Below are 16,838 nucleotides of genomic sequence, written 5' to 3'. Positions count from 1 at the left end.
AAGCAAATCAAAGCTGGGATGACAATGGAGGCCACACAATGAATCGGTACATGAGAACTGAACTGAGATGTGTACATGCAAAGTGAGTTATACTTAAATGATCAAACCGGTTATTACTTTCTAACCATTGTAAACAGTATTTGAAATCCTTTAATCAAGGTTGACCGAACAGTCATAGTGACCTAACAGTCTATGTAATTCCTCTAATAAGTTGTCGTTCTAATGGGATGTTCTGAATTCCTTTAACAAGGCCACTTCTAATAGGGTGACTCAATCCTTCAAATAACAAGGTCACATTTAATAGTTTGTATTGAAAACTTTTACAGGGTTGGCTCCTAACAGGGCCCGCTTAAGAAGAGTGAAACTTAGTGAAACGTTGTTGGTGGTTTTTCCTAAATTGGGCTTGCATGTTCAAACCTAGTGACAAACTTATGTGAATCTTATTGTGGCATTTTATCGACTAATGTTTACATTCTGTAAGCCTGCTATTTTAGAACAGTGAACCGCTAGCTAATGTTAATAGAAATTTATAGTGGAGACCGAGCAATAAAATGATAAGATCTGGAGTTGTTTAAGTGTTTGATTTTTCAATTGGTACATCTCGACCTTGGGTAACTAATTCACCCCACACCCTCAGTTATTATAAATATTCTAACACTTTTCATACATATTTTTAGCATAACATGATAACTTATTCCAAAAAAACTTGTCAACTTTCCTGACACTAATTTTCTGAATTTTCATTGCCACTTAAGAACCTAGTTTGACATACCATGATCCTTCAAATACCCATGTTCTTTCGCGTCATTAAATTTCACAATATTCTTTCGTAAAAGTTTAACTTGTAATATTTGATAATGACGAATCGGATAGGCCAATTCAGTGACTTAAGTATGGATTAGTTGCAACTAAAAATCTTAGGATTCAAAGATGTCGTGCTCAAACAATCTATGTTCAGCACGTGAACAGAGCTCAAGCTCATCTTAGTTTATTTCACAGATAAATTACAACTATGTTGTCACATACATAGGGAAGACTAATCTATCTAAATATAATATAGTTATCTTATTTTACTTTATTTTTAAAAATATTTTGAGGTCATGTCTCATAAACATTATAAAATTTCTAAACACGTGCACCTATTCTTTCCTTTAAATTCTGTACAATTATTAGTTTTAATGATCCTTGAGAACGTAAAATGAATTATTTTTAATTTCTATCCTTTATGAATTTATTTATCTAATTCCTTTATCACACTACAATGAATGTGTCACTTATATCACTCAAGATAGATTGTGATAAAGATTTGTTTTATGTCATTTGATTTAATTACATGTTGTATATAACTAGATAAACAATTTCGTTCACGAGAAAAATTTTGCCTCTATAAACTAATGGTGAAATAACCTATTGTAGATTGCACCTATAGAGAGATACATATGGTGTCAAGCTATCCTTTTGGAACATGGAAACACTCTCAAGTTTTGGGTGAACCTGTGGTGAGATTGAATCTCTAAATTAAGGGGTGGCTTCCCCTAATGAATCGCCTAAAACTAAATATGGATAGAAAAATCCATAACAAGAAAGAAAATTTCATCATCCCAAACTTAATAAAACAATATTATAGAGCCGGGCCCTTCTGTTGGTTAATATTTCGAAAACTTCGGTGCGCGTGATCGTACGATGTAAAGCGGGCTGAGAAAAATGTGAACAAGGCTGCAGAGTTGGTGGGTTCCTACACAAATAAGGGAAGGGCTGGAACTTTTCTAACACTTAGGGCCCGTTTGGTGAGAGGAATAGGAATACGTATTCCAAAAAATTTGAATTCCTTGTTTGGATGCACCAAAACGGGATTGGAATACGAGGTAAAAATGGAATACGTATTCCATTTTTGGCCCAAAAATGGGATTTTGCAATTCCACCAAAATAGGTGTTATTGGAATACGTATTCCTATTCCATTTTTTTAAATTTTAGAAAACATAAATTTTCGGGTCCGCGAATTCCCATCAAGTATTGGCTGAACCAAACGGAGAACAGGAATACTTTTTATTCCAGAATACAATACGTATTCCTATTCCACTCACCGAACGGGCCCTTACGTACTCACTCGACCAAGTCTAAAGCATTTGAATCTGTTTTGTGGATACGCAGAAAACATTTCCGTGTTGATGAATATACTTTCCTGCACAAAGAGAGAGGAATGGGAAGAACAAATCTACCGAATCAGTTCGAGCAAACGAAAAGACCACCTACTAACCAAATATATTATAACTAACGACTACGTCAAAAATGAATTGGTCCCCTCAATTGTAATGAGCAATTACTCCATCAGCATGAATCAGTCCGTAAATAACAGGTCAACAATTGCATGATATTGGAAGTATATTACAATTAAACAATTACGTGGGAAAGGATTAGTCCTCGCATGTTTCCCCTATATAATAGGCATGTAATGGTCTTGTAATATACACAAATATTCAATCACACATCCATATCCTGAGCTCTTCTGTTGGAGACTCTCCAGCATAAAATGGCGAAGGGAATGATGATTTGCTTGCAATTGTCGTTGGGACTCTTCCTGTTGATGTGTTGTTACAGTGAAGATGTGATGGCGGCGGATGCCGATCCCTTGCAAGATTTCTGCGTCGCAGTCCTGGACAGCGAAGGTGAGTGCAGCAATATTAATCGTTTATGTGATTATTAATGATTGGTGTGATTATAACTACCGCAAACAGTAACAAATTGTATTGATCAGTTAAGGTGAACGGATTCGTTTGCAAAGAGGCCAAGGATGCATCGGCAGAGGACTTCTTCTTCAGGGGGCTGGCGCAGGCGGGGAACACCGACAATGCAGTTAGCTCCAACGTGACCCCTGCCAACGTAATGCAGATACCGGGGCTGAACACGTTGGGAATATCTCTGGTCCGCATCGACTACGCAGTGGGTGGAATTAATCCTCCTCACACCCACCCCAGAGCCACCGAGGTTCTCTTTCTAGCGGAAGGCGAGCTCTTTGTAGGGTTTATCGACACCAACAACACCTTCTTCAGCAAGACGTTGGAAAAGGGAGACGTGTTCGTCTTCCCCAAGGCGCTCGTGCATTTCCAGCAGAATGTGGGGAAGGAGAATGCGGTGGCCATCGCTGCTTTGAGCAGCCAGCTCCCGGGAGTGCAGACAATCGCCAATTCTCTCTTTGGCGCGAACCCCCCTCTCCCCGATTCCGTGCTCAGCAAGGCCTTCCGCATCACCCAACAGCTCGTGGTTTACATTCAGAAGCAATTCGCATAGCATTCCCATGCTCAATGCTCAATGCTCAACTCAATTCGTTGCATCATCCAATCTATTCAATAAATAAAAGAACACTAGAACAAGGCGTGGGGAGACCCTCTTTATTATTCACCCTTTTTCTTTTCCATTCCTTGGAATAAATGTACCAGAGTGTGGCTCTAATCTCCGTGCCGGTGTATTTTCTTTATTAAAAAAAATTGTAGTCAAATAAAAGTACTCAATATCATTATCGCGTTCTCGCACTATTTATGGGACACGTTTCAACAAAGAAAATTGGTTCTAGACTTATTTTGAATAGTTCTAAATAACGAGGTTAGTATATCTATAATACAAATAACTGCCTTCTGTTCGTTATGTTATTAAAATAATAAAACAATGAATAAATATTTACAAATGAATTTTACTCAATTCTGATATAGCTTATAAATTTGACAATTAAATATTTCTTTTATAATATGTTTTATGCATTCACTATATTTCTAGTATAGGGTTCCTTAAAAATTAGAATTAACTATATTGGACTTTACATCTATTGTGTTACTCAATCGAATGCATGCTTAAGCTCTATAATAAAGCTCATGCAAAACTAGATTCTTAGAATGTGTGGAGGCACTATCTAAGGTGTTACTAGAATGTGTAATATCAAATTATCTAAGTACGGAATCCAAGTCATGTATAGGAGATAGTAAGATCTGGCCAATCATATTTGAGAAACCTGAAGGAGACAGAGTCTACTTTGTGAATTTGAAGGCATGTACCCAACAAATCATGCTTCGGCCCATAAGAAGTGCAGTTGGGACGAAGAAAAGCATTATATAGAACACGCGAACCTATACAAAGAGATATCTCATAGAGAGCACAAGCTACATTTCCAAATCGAATGTAATAGATGTACACGTTTATATATCACATGTACATTCATTTGAAAACTTTAACGGTTAGATCAATTCAATATTACTTGGTAGTTATCTCCAAAAGCTTGCAAAGCTTAATGAGCTATAATCAGCTATCCAAAGGTATGAGTGTGAGAATTTCTATGATGGTAAACTAACATCCTCACAAATGAAACATGTCATGATACGAACTTTAATGTTCTACAATTCTAGATCTTGCGGCTCCGTTCCCTTGATTGATACATAATTTGCGTCTTTGTTTCATGAAAAGATGGAGATGAAGATGTATGATTTCGTATTGCTATGGTATAACAAAATGTATAAATCTCTCTGCTAGATACTAGATGCATTAACAAGGAATGGAATAGTATCTCTTACAATAGGGGTCTATATTGTATGCTAATAAGAAGCAATTGTCACGAGTTACCCCATTCGAAACACAACTTAGAATTCAAATGTTTTTTTTTTTTCAGTTAACTTATTTCTTTCCTTAATACTATTATCTTGGAGCGGGGATGACTGCGAGGCAAGCTGCATTTTCTTACAGTGAGTGGGCCAACGATGGAGGGAGAGAGGGCTCTGATGATGCCACACCAGACGAATGGGGGGTGCTTCTCAAACATGTGTCTCATTGGTTCTTCCATGGTATGGCAGTGGTTTTTGCAGAGTAATGGACCATGCTTCTTTATTTCGGGGGATTTTTTGACCCACGGGATGCTCGCTTCTCAGAGGTGTTTCTCGATGGAGGGAGGATCTCTGGTCTTATTGGTGTCCTGTTGGGTCAGTGGGGAATCTTCCTTGATGATGCCCTCTTTGTTTTTTCATGTGGGAAGTCATATTTTTTTCTTTTTCATGGTTCTACCAGGGGTGCCTTGCTTCTGGGTTTGTCAGATCTGGGACTCTTTGATGGGTTAGCAGTTAGCAGTGATGGATCTATCCATTCCATAGGTTGGTGGGTTTTCCGCATTTGAACCTTTGTTTTTTACAGAGGTGGACTTTAGTTGAGGTTTTTTTTTCTCGTTGTTTGGCACTAGGTTCTTTTATTTCTAACATTTTCTAATGTTTTTTGTTTGTATGATGGGTCAGCGCCCTCTTGCTGCTTTTTATATTCAAAAAATTATTTATTTTCTTGATACAAGATGTCAATTTGTGTAGTGATGAAGAAAGTCCAAAGGTTATTAACTTCTTTAATTTTGTAAAATTCTCTATTATAGGGCAAGAAAATAGAGATACATCTATTACACTGTGATAAAATGCAGGTCTTCATCTTGTATAGTAGTCCAATAAATTTGCAACTTTCAGTTCTAATGGTTGAGAAGTAGCTAATAATGGATTATTACATTTATTACAATAGGGGGAGCTAATGTAGAGTTGAAATAATAATTTAAATGAAAATTCATGGCGGTGATGAAGTTTGTTAAATAATGAAACCTAGTTTTATTTTTATCAATTGCATTGATGGAGTAGAGGGTTTAATAGTTAAAACTTGTGCACTCTTTCTAATCTTTGTAACATTTCTCAAATTTTTGAGAATTCTATTTTCTGGGCAACCCAAAAATGTTCATGAAAAGGGAGGGAAAAGGTAGTAGTAAGGAATATTAATAAGAGCTTACAAACATAAATGATCTTCACACTCCAGTTTTAACTAAATATGTAAAGAAAAATGGTGGAGCCAAGAAGTTGAAGGAACTATTAAGAAAAAAAATAACTATCAGATTTCAACTTCAATTAAATCGCGCGAAGTAAAATGGTGGAATCGAAGGCTTTCAAACTGAAGATTCAATTGATCGTTGTTGTTGTTATACATTGTGAAATAATATAAATATTTTGATAGAGATAATTTCAGGAGCGTGTGTGATAGATTTTATCCTACCATTTTATTGAAATTTACAACTTCATGAGAGCTGAAATTTCTAAATCAAAATGACTTCTTAAAATTTTCAATTTGATTGAGCTATTCTGTCATGCCAAAGAATTGGGGCAAAAACACACCAACAAATTTTATTTTATTTTTAGATCAATAACACCACAAAGCTTGAAAAGTTTAGATGCACACGTTAAAGTATAGGTAAAATGAGAAACAGATATGGGATCTCCTAACGATGACCTGTCATTTCCATTCAAGTTTATCATCGATGAGTGTGAAAAGGTTGTTAAATCTAAGCATTCGTTATTAAATTGATTTCATCTTTTTTTTCATTATTGCTTTGATTTTAAGGTAATATATTATAATTAAACACAATTAAACCAAATTATCGTAAACTCGCAATAATAAACAACTATCTAGATATATATTCAACACTTAAAATTTAATCTAATAATCTAACTTAATTTTACAACCTTTACTAATCTAAAACATTTTAAGATACAATAACACTAACCTTTGATTTAAGAACGATATAACCACTTAAAATAATAAATCTAAATATATTTGAAAATGGGTTAAATACAGCAGCTAATTTATCTTAGACAACCTTTTCAAATCAATAATGATACTAAATTTTTAAATATAATCTAACATACGAACATTCTAACTAAAATGTACTAAATAACTAATATTTAAAAACATAATAATTAAAATTACTTCAAAATAATACTAGCAAAATTTTTTTTTAACAAAACTTACTCATCTAACATTAATTTGAAATCTAACACCTTATTACTTTTATTTACATTTAAAATATTATACTAACAACATAAAAGAATACCAGACCCACTAACAAACACAATTTACGACTACCCTTAAAATAGTGTTAATATGTACGTTATAACATTATTTTGAACAAAATATTAACAACAATATAACTCAATAATTCTAATAATAATTTAGACAATTATAACTCTAATTTTTTTTTAAACATAGAAAAGAACGAACTCTCCAATACATCACAGTGATCGTCGAGAGAATGAAAACTGACCAGGAGACAACCAATCATAACATGAAGACCAAATCAGACATTGACTCCCATCCCGAGTTTACACAACAGGTTTGACATTGAACTAGACTAGGGAGAAGGTGGATTTTTTCGACAGGAGACATCAGGCACACCACCAAAATAGGTGCCCTTTCGGGGCTATAACTCAAGAACTTCTGTTCTTCCATTCTTACATTCCAAAACTCATACGTGGTTTGTGTTGACAAGTAGGGGCCCATAACACCCTACCCTCTCTCCCTCTTCTCGTCCTGAGAAGAGACTCTACACTGTCAGAGTCCAACTAAAGACCTTTCCCTGTACATGGCCACTTCTGCCCTATCCGAGGGTGAGTAATGCCAATACACGTATACAATCCCTTTGAAATTCAAAGCAAAAATACAAAGGAAAGACATTTAAGTTAATCTGTTTCAAACCCTCCCAACATACTCAACACACACACGAACATGTGCATAAACAATAAAATTGAAACATGAAGCACAACATGAACAAAATGAGGTGAAGTATTCCTACCTTCAAATTTGGGTTATGGCAATAGAACAAGTTTGAGATGAGCATTCCCTTCCTTCTCCTTCTCCTTCTCCTTCTCCTTCAATCCTGATTTTCACTCTAAAAGTAGAGGTTGGGTGAACACTCCAAACCTCCTCAAAATTGCCTCTAAATAAGATCACAAACTCAACCATCTCTAAAAAGAAATAACTCCCCCACTTGCCTAAAAGTTCTAGAGGCTTCTAACACAACTAGGCCTAAGGCTAACCTCAAGGTGGAGTTCAAGCTATCCAACCCATGATGAAATCAATCGATTTTCGCAATAAAGCAAAAATGGTGTTTTTGAGTGACCATAAAAGTCAACAAAAGGGGCTAAGGGGGTGGAAAATGCCCCCAAGCCATACCCATTCCTCTTGGATACTTAGATTTCATGTTTTTAGGTCTTTAGGATTAATTAGGGACCTATTAAAGGCTAGGAAATTTTAGGACTATCTAACAACCTTCAAAATGTAGATTAAACACTAATCTGGATTAGGGGTAATTAATATCGATTACTAACTTGATTAGCAAAAAGATCACTAAGCTACTCTGACTTAGATCTTTAGGTTACTCGGTTAACCCTAACTATCATGCTGGAATGCATATACAATTCATGAGTGTCAAGGGACACTATAAAAACATTGTTACAAAACATTAACATTTACTGATTACAGAATGATACATTCGTTCAATTCACAATACAAATAAAATACAAACAACAAGGTTTGTATCCTTCATCAAATTTAACCATAGTTTCCACAAACAGTACATAGGGTTCAGTTTTGTTTCTCCGTTAGATTTTCTCAGCTAAAATACCCTACACACTCATTACGCATATCAATAGCTCAAAAAAATTACATACATATATTCAAAATTTATCTGGATAGTTACATGAATCTCTCATATAATTAACTGTTTAATTCATTTCTATTCACATTTAATCATCAAAAATCACATAATCAATAATAACATAACTTATTCATTAATTCAGATTAAGTACTAGTATAATCCTCATTAGGCATGTATATACCTAAACATCATTACGTCACCAATAAAAGAATACTGAACTATCTGAAGCATAAAACTTAATCGTCCAGGTATCAAAATCAACACCCTTATGATTAGGTGAGAAAGCCTTGTATCATCGTTAGTGAAATTTTAATGTTTAAACAGTCGAGATAATGTAGTTTGTTCATGAATCACTGAATATTTAAAACACGAATGTATTAGGATGTCACTTCTTATTAGGACATCTAAACCATTAAACATTATTTCATATCCATTCTAATCTCCTACAACAGTTTTAACAGAGAGATGCATATTTAATAAGTACATGTGAGGAGGGACCTCACATCTTTCCCCATGAAAACAAGTTTTTTACAACAATCAAAAATGAAATCTATTGAAACCCATTGAAAAAATTATATTTTTTAAATGAATACCCAAACATAAAGTAGAATGTCTTGTTTTAATGAATACACAAACAATGAATTCAGCACAAGAAATCTACAAAATTTTCAATTATTGAAATCACAAACTACTATGAAGGCTGTGCAATGTACACAGATCTATACTCAAATGTCTATCACAAGTTATATTTATGTAAACCTAACAAGAAAATCATAGCAGTTTTTTTTTCCAACACAAACTCCGAAATGCCAGCACTAACTGTGCAAAATTACTAAAAAGAGCTTGACATTATTTGTCACCAGATGCTCCTATTTTCCATGGTGTATTCTCCTAGGGCCCATTTGGCAGTAGCAATTAGACTGGAATAGGTATTAGGCATATGTAAATTATGAAAATTTCTAATCCTTCCTTTGGTTGCACCAAATCAAAATTGAGAATAGGTTCATACGTATTCTCATTTTGGCCCAAAATTGAGCATTTGTAATTCCACCTAAATAGGTGGAATTGGAATATGTATTCCTTTCCTAAATTTATCTACTCATATTTCATGAAAATTTAAATTTCATGTCGATGAGGAGATTCACCGAGAGCACCCAAGTCAGAGAAATTGGTTTGCTAAAGAAATTTGGAAAATGACCAATTTTGAACAGAGGTTTCACTCTTGGGAAAACCACTATTGGATTCAAGGCATTGATTTTGAATACTGAGATCATATGCCAAAACATCAAGAATGTTTAGGGACATGAAGCATCTTATTACTTGACCGATGAAGAAAATCACAAGGAACTCGAACATCCTCTTCCTTTCTCCCTTCATAGATACTCTTGGACTCGTACACAATGAAATCGTGAAAAAATCTCACAATGTGATCCTACGACTTCAGAGCTTTATACGGTAACTTCAATTATGCCTCACACTTCTTATGCTCTTCTGGTGTTTCCCCTATTCTTGGCTGCAAATTATATGAGCAAGGGTGAGCCAAAGCAATTATACCATGGCATATCATTCTGGGAAGCTAAGTTGTTGATGTCTCTTCTGTTAAGTTTTCCTCCATCTCCAATAGCTAAGTGAGGATGCTCATTGGAACCTAATTTTCAAGAATGACAAGGTCAATCAAGATATCAAATTGGCAAGACTAGACCGTGTTTTTGTTAAAGACAAGATCCAAGTTCCATCCTCAGTCCTCATTGTGATTCATCGCTTAGAAGCCTCAAGGTCTCTAGAATGAAACATCCATCAAGAGTGAAAAGGCACACGAGAATTGGCCTGTTGACTTTCTTTATCTATTATTCACACTCCAATTTCAATTTCATCTAACCAAATGAAGAATAGGAATACATACTTATTCTCATTTTCTATTCCAGAATAACTAAACCAGAATAATAATTCCTATTCCCATATTTTTATTCCTGTAGCCAAACGTGTCCATATTTTCCATGTATTGAATTTTTGTCTACCCTATATTGGCCACATCTGTTTCATCCTTCTATTTACATGCAAGCATACAGAGGCACATGAAGCTCATGCACAATGCCAAATGAAATCTACAAAAAAAGACACAGATCTCTGAAGCCATATTGTTTCTCTAATTTTATCCAGCATAAAACTAAAAGATACCCTAGAAAAAGAATGAGGCAACCTAAATTAAAATATAGTATTGTTGCTTAATGAATCATTTATATTTGACCATCGATTAAATGGGAAATCTTTAAATCAGCATGATTTCATAGAAATTAAATGACGTATTAAATAATATTTTATTGTATGTATAATTCATGATACGTCTGATTTGATTAATTACTATCTACCCCTAGGAAAGGATTCTTCTAACTTTCTAATAGCACTCTATCCAATGTAGTATAATTACTTGTGATATATTTATTGAAATATCAATGGATCACACATTATTTATATTTTGGTGGGAAGTAGCCTAAGCATTATAAATGGATGCACGGGATATTATGCTACATAGCATTTAGAGAATGAAAGGGGGGCCTAAAATTGTTCCTCAAATGAATCTGTCACTTGTCTACCATGTAAAAACCACATAAGCTCCATTGGAAGAATTGACCGTGTTGGTATCAGTGCTTGGCAAATTATTAATTTTAACAATCTAGTAAAATTATTCCTTAAAGCATCTAGTGAAACGGATGTCGCAAGTCCCAGCAGGGTCGAATCTCTTGAAGTAGTACTGGGAGATACATTTGGTGCTCATACAGGAGATGGTGCATCTAACGTAGGAATAACAAAAGCGGTCATATACAAAACTCAGCCTCAAACTTTTTGGAAAATAACAAATATAAGTTGTACTACAATTTTTAAGAAGATTAATTTGTTTTAAATCCCAAATATTTAACAAGAAGAAGTATTTTAACGCTTGGAAATGTCATTTATTATTTCTTATGTAAAAAAGAACATTCTTGGAATTTTAAGATGCGGCATGGGTTCTGCAACAGAAATGCTTCGAGCCGATGATACAGAATTTCGTTGAATGCAAATAGTTTTAAAAATTTGCGCAAATATTTTGTAATTATTACTCTCTATTCATCTATTATAATACATTTTATGTCCTTTTAATCACATGTTACATAAAATTATCTAAAATATTGAAAACGTTGAAATATTACATAATTATTAATTTATGCAGATATTAGCATGTAATATTTTATAATTATTGTCTTTTGTGAATATGAGTATATAGATTGCCTAACTTCAAATTAGACAATATGATTTGACGATCATTTTTTAAAATATTAGCATACATTTTCCCTTCCTAATGTCAAATCATACAAAATGTTTTAAAATGTGAAAATATTTATAATTATAATTCTATGCAGATTTTGGCATACACTTTCCTTCTTCATGATTATATATTACACTGTACAATCCAAACCATTGAAATATTATATAATTATTATTTTCTATAGACATCATCACACTTTTGCCCTCTTCCTTTAAATTTTTTAAAAAGTATCACATTTTGTAAATATGAATGATTACATCACATTTTATGCTTCTCGTACTACAAGAAAAAAAAATGTTATCAAGGTGAAAATATAATTAAATTAAGTCGAGAATATTAGTAACATTGCCTAACCATCAAATTATATCATAGAAAGCCTGAAGTATTCAACAAACATATAAAACGAGATAAAATAATAATATTTAGCCAAATATCATCCAATACATTATCTCTTTGTCAATTAATCTTAGAAATCAGCCAAATTAACGCACTAGCATATATTTTACTCAACTAATGGAATCTAAATTTCTATCAATTATATTATAATAGTGTTCCTAATGGCATATAGTGAGCAAGAGTACACACGTGAGTATAAATAAAATAGAGAATGTCTTGAATCATCAATTACACAAATAGGCATCAAGAATTCTAACAAAAATCAAGTAATAAAATTGTACTGAATAAAATAGAAGATCAAAGGGCTGCACACACTACCAACTTGTCCATTAAACTAGTTACAACAATAAGAAACTAAGAAATAGAAATAGGACCCTCGTGTGACCTAAATTAGAAAATTAGGCACAACGAGATGATCTCACAACATTTTATCGTTGGTCACCCAATATTGGGCTACATCCACCAACAAAAGAATCCAATATTATTAATCTACTAAATCTAAAAAGTTATAATCAATAATCCATTACAACTCAATACTATTAAAAGATGCTACAAATTTATCATATGAAATTCATAACCCTAATACATTTTAACAAGACTTGTGTCAATTACAAAATTATGGTTAGAAATATGTCAGCCAATAGAAAAACTAACTTTTGATGCCGTTGTAAAATAATTTGAAATTTGGACAAACTTTTGGGGGATGTTGCCCCTTGAACCCGACCTATACTATAAGAGGAAGCAACCCAAGGACACTGTCCGCAGACCCTATTTAAATGATTAAGGGGGGAAATACGCTAATAAAGATGGGGAAATTTTACATTTTCGGTTAGATTAGGCTCCAAATAATAACCTCATTACCATGTACCTACATGCACTTGGCCCTTGTCTATATAATTTTCTATTCTTTTTCACTCATCAACCACGTGAATCCTTTACGATTCTCTCGTGTTTGTCTCTACTTTATTTTTTATTAGTTGTATTAAATGACTTCAAGATGTATAATATTATCAATTTATGTAACAGAGATGTTGTAAAAACTCAAATTTATAGGCTCTACCAAGTCCTTCCCTTGCAAGGACCCTCCTATACCAATTATAACTTTTTAATACTCTTTATGATCTACATGTATCATAGTAAGAAACAATCCTTCTAGGTTCCATCATTTCCCTCTTTGGATCATAATTTCAATGTTCTCATTGAATTGTAGGTTTAACTATTTTATTCAAGTTAAGATATTTCGAGCTACTCTTACCAATTGAGAAATTATAATATGGATAATTTCCTAATATCTCGCCTAGTTTATGTTTCCCTTGCCACTGTCTTCTCAATTTCACCATACATCATTTTATAAGTAGTCCCCTTGAAGTTTACTTACATTTATTTTTTACTATTTCATGTCATAAAATTAAAAAATATTAACTTATACGGATTAGATTTATAATTTTTAAAAAACAATGAATCAAGTACTCCAATTCAACGACACAAATATGGATTAACTATAACTAAAAAATTGAGAGTTTAAGTATATATTGGTCAAAGAATCTATGGTCAACGTGTCAATAGAACTTAGGATCCCCTTTGTCTGTTTTATAGAGAAATTAAAAGTATGTTTTCACATAGATAAGGGACATCAATATATGAAAACGTGATATAATGGACCATTTTAATTTATTTTTAAATTGATTTAATGGGATATCTCATAAAAGTTATGAAATGTCTAAATCCTATTTATCTATAGATCCCTTTGAATGCCTTGCGGTAATTCCGTCATAAGTTTTAGTTATTCTACACTAAATCATTACTAACCAAAAAAAAATTCTTTTATTTATGTGGTTTGGGATTTGGATTTGCATACATCCACTCATGTGCTTTTTGTTTCTCCATTAATTTATAAGTTGAGATTTTCATTATGTATACAATTGTGTATCAAGTGACATAACTAATATAATTAAATCAAAAGTCTATAAAATGAATCTTTATCTAGATCTATATTGAGTGGAAAGCGACATATTATTTCTTGTATCATATAGATGAAGATGTAATCGTAGCATATAAATTAAAATAATTTTATTTAATGCTTTAAATATTAAAGGCATATGTTTGATGGTATAGTATGTGTCATTCGTATAAAATTTATGGTTTAGCAATTAAATCCTGAACCATATCATTTTGGTTCACAAAAAAAATGGTAAGAATGCATCATATATTTATAATAATATTCTTAACAGATACAAAAGAATGCACACAACCCTCCTAGGGCATACTTCCCATATAATTTCACTATTAGTTGGCACCCACGTGGTTGGAATAGGGATGATGTCCTAGACTAAAATGATAACTTCAAACCAATTTACCAACCCATAATAGAGTTTTATCCCATAGTAACAAAGTCATTTCAAGGTATTTGGTTTCATGGATTCACATAAATAATTATTTATTCTTTGCATGACCCAAGTTTGTGAAGGAAGATACCAATAAATAGAGGATTTGCCAAAAGGTAAAGAAACCTTTTTTTTTTAAAGAATATAATAACATAATAATATCAATGTCGACTCTCTACATCTAATGATACCAAGGACTATATTTATTTTAGGTACTAAATAAAAGCATTTACAGTAAGCAATGCATAGAGAGTTCCACATTATACACTCAATCAAAGTAAAACTTAAATTAAATAATGTAAGGAGTATTAGTAAAACTAGCCTAAGAGTCATATTGTATCATAGAAACCTTGAAAATATTCAAAAATGCGTATTCTATAGGATAAAATAATAAGGTTTATCCAAGTATTAACAAACGCATTATCTATTTCTAAATTAATTATTGGGAATTTGTCAAACTGAGACACTAGCATATTTTTTACTCAAACAAATCAATCCAAACTTGTATAATTATTATAAGGGTGCCCCTAAAAAAATAGAATGAGTAAGAGTACACATGTATGTATAAATAAAATAGAAAATACCTTGAATCGTCAATTATAATTCTAGGAATCCAAAATTCCAACAAAGATGAAATAATGAAACGCTGTTGAATAAAATTAAAGATTGAAGGGTCATTCATGCCACCATAATATCTATTAAACTAGTTGAAATAATAAAATTTCAAGAAATTATTTAACCCTCGTCTGACCTCAACTAGAAAATTAAGCCCAACAAGAAGACACAATAATGGATCGTGTTTCATCCAATCTAAGGCTGCCCCCACCAAATAGAGTCCAATATTATTATCTATTGAATGTAACAATTTTTAATCTACAATCCCTTAGAGCTCAATAGAGTGTTGAAATATTATACAAATTAATCATTTTTAAATCCTAAGTTTAATATTTTTTAAAAATATTTATGTGGGTTACAAAATTTGTATCATAAATATAACAACCAATAGAGAAAATATAATAATAAAATTCAGATGAAGTTTTAGCGGTGGTGCCCCTAAAAACCCCCCACAAGGTCGTTACCCCTTGACCTCGTTGTATACCTAGAAAAGGGGCATGAGAAGGATTTTTCTCATACACCAGGAAAGGGGCATTTCCCCCAAATGCTAGTAGAATAATTCAAGGGGAAACTATACTAACAAAAATTGGAAAAAAATTACCCTTTGAGTCTAATTTAGCTCCATATAAAAATACGATTACCGTATACCTACACGCACATACCCTTGTCTATTTAATATTTCATTCTTTTTCACTCATCAACCACGTATATGTTTTATGATTCTTTCTAGTTTGTCTTTATTTTATTTTAAATCAATTATATCAAATGACTTCTAGACTTGGAAAATTATAAGTTTGCGTTACAATGAGGTTGTAGAAACTCATTCATCTGGTGCATGTCAAGCCCTTCCCTTTCTAGAACCCTCTTATACCAATTATAACTTATTGCATAATTTTTTTATGATCTAAATATACCTTGGTAAGAAATAGTCCTTCTATGTTCCATCATTTCCCCCTTCGCATCGTAGCTTCAATATTCTCCTCGATTTGTAAGGTTTATTGTTTCATTCACATTAATATATTTCAAGCTACTTTTACTCATTGAGAAATTGTAATATGGATATTTGCCTCATATATTTCCCAAGTCATGTTCTCCTTGTCACTATTTTATCGTTTTCACAATACTTCATTTTAGAACTAATTGCCTTGGAGATAGTGTACATTTTTGTTTTTACTGTGTCGATATGTAGGAGATCATGGTATGCCAAAAAGTGACGATATGAAATATAAGTCTTCATTGAAAAAAAAAAAAGAAGAAGCTATTTTTTAAAAATAATATCGCATTTTGTAAATATTTATTATTACGTCACATTTTACGCTTCTCCTACTATAACAAAAAAAAAATGTTATCAATTTGATGAATTCAATAATAACTTAAGGTGGTCAAATATGAGATTTAATATTCTACAAAAAAAAAATTAATGGAAAATTTGTAATTATCTAATTTCTTAGAAATAAATTATAAACAAATATGTGCTACATCCTAACATAATTGTATTACTTAGATCTAGAATCTTGTAAAAAAAAAAAAATTATCATTTGACTTTGTTTAAGATGGTTAGCCATTCACCTGTTTCTAATCTTCTTATAAAGAAAAATTGTACTAATGTATTCAAATTTAAAGGTTTCATCATATAGAAATCATTCT

General features: G+C 32.5%; 1 pseudogene; it reads left to right on the top strand.

Annotated features, from left to right (window-relative positions):
- The first annotated feature begins 2,543 nt into the window (after positions 1–2,543).
- On the top strand, positions 2,544–3,352 carry LOC149568883 (putative germin-like protein 2-3; annotated as a pseudogene).
- Positions 3,353–16,838: the final 13,486 nt, after the last annotated feature.

Source organism: Cupressus sempervirens, chromosome 3, assembly GCF_028749045.1.
Source record: "Cupressus sempervirens isolate cs-2001-9-10 chromosome 3, ASM2874904v1, whole genome shotgun sequence".
NCBI classification, from domain to species: domain Eukaryota; kingdom Viridiplantae; phylum Streptophyta; class Pinopsida; order Cupressales; family Cupressaceae; genus Cupressus; species Cupressus sempervirens.
This window is presented reverse-complemented; position numbering and strand designations above follow the sequence as displayed.